Here is a 1,957-nt window from a genome sequence, read left to right as displayed (position 1 = left end):
ATATATATACATATATAGTGATATATTCATCATCACTATCACCATCATTGTACTCTACATGTTTCCAATAGACCCAGTAGATTAATGATCATATCTATTATTGATAATACTTATTTCTCCGGGGAAACTGTAGAACAAGTGCACAGATTATTTGCTGAATGAATGAAACCTGATTATTGTTATGTCACTACCATATTGCTGGCATTGATTTTATAGTGTTTGAATTATTAAAACCCACATAAAGCAATTAGATTTTAAATAAAAGTCTTAGGTGGTGTCTTTTTATTTTTTTATTTAAGCAGTAATAAAATACATTTAGTATTTGAAATAAATAAAACCCAGAAAAATAAAAAAAAACAATTTGCCCAAAATATTTGCCTAATAAAAGCAGAGAGAAATTGAGGGGCCCAGACATTCTGATTTGTAACCACAGATATATAGAAATAGCATATTTGTGATTGTTAAGCCAAATATTGTAATTTTATCGAGTAGAATATTGAAACCAGCTGAAGGTGATTGACAAGGAAGAAACTCACAGGATTAGAAATAGAACTTAAAGCATAAGTTATCTATGGAAACAGGAAAGTGGTTTTCCAGATAGCATGGGCTGTGGGAGAAACTAATGCTGAGAGAGTAACCCACTTTAAACTGGCAAAAATCAAGTATCAGTAAAGAAACAAAATGCCCTTTTAGTTTATTGTTTTTAAATTTAGAATAAACTCATATAACATAAAGTGAAGGATTTTAAAGTGTCCAGTCCACTGGATTTAATGAATTCACAGTTTTGTGCAACATCACCACTATTCAATGTTTTGAGAGTAGTTCATCACCTCAAAAGGAAACCCATGAAGTAGTCACAAACTATCGCTCCTATGCCCAAGCAATGGGCCATTGCCACTCTGCTTTCTACATTCCTGAGATAGATCCCACTCCACCATTTGTTATAAACCTTTCATTATGCTGCATAAGGTGTTTGTGACTCTCTGGACTGATCAAGGAAAAACACAGGGCCATGAGATTAAAGCAACAGACAAAGAACTTAGGTGGGTGGTACTGTGATGGGTGCACAAGAGGGGAAGTCCCTAACAGCAGAAGACTTTCAAGAGACAGTAGCATAGAGGTTAACCCCCAGTTGACAGAAGAGGACAAGGATGCCCCTAGGGGAGAGGGGAGAGGAGAGAGGTGTTGCATAATAAATAAACACAAACTTACTGGCGTACAATAATAAGACTTTGTTATTTGCTCACACATACGAAGGTCAACTTGTGTGACTCTGCTCCATGTACCTCATTTTTAGGCTCAGGTTGTGGGAACAGCAGGTATTCCTGATATTTTTTAAAGAAATGGTAAAAGCTCAAGAGGGTCCAGAAATCCCATGTTTCTACTAACATTTAATTGCCCTGAGAAAGTCATGTGACCAAGCCCAGACTATCATATCAGGCTGGCTGATATACTCTGTGCACCAGGAGACCATGACAAGAATTTGGATTTACAATATCAATAATTGGGTCCAATACTTAAGTTTAGCATGTATAAAGAAGGGCATTTGTGTACCATGCTGTTAAGTTTTGATAAATTGAAATTTTCTTTAGATAGTATTTAATGTCTACATCTGAGGTTTTGTCAATTATGAGTTTCAGATTAAACATCACTTTAGATAGGAATATTTGCATGCCTAACAAGAAAAACTAGCAATCCTTGACTATTATGCACTCAAAAGTATACCTGACATTTAGTGTAGATTATTTATGTTCTTCTCAATAGCTGTGCAGGTGGATATTTTACAGATGGAGAAACTTTTTCAGATGGGAAACTGAAAGAAAATATTTTTAAATAACCTTTCCAGAAAAACAGAATAATCATCAAACTCAGTTCACCATGTGTCAGTCAATGGTATAAATGTTTTACATGGACTAACATTTCATATGCATTATTAAGGTCAAAAACCATTGTTTTG

Source organism: Myotis davidii, unplaced genomic scaffold (assembly GCF_000327345.1).
Source record: "Myotis davidii unplaced genomic scaffold, ASM32734v1 scaffold243, whole genome shotgun sequence".
NCBI classification, from domain to species: Eukaryota; Metazoa; Chordata; class Mammalia; order Chiroptera; family Vespertilionidae; genus Myotis; species Myotis davidii.
This window is presented reverse-complemented; position numbering follows the sequence as displayed.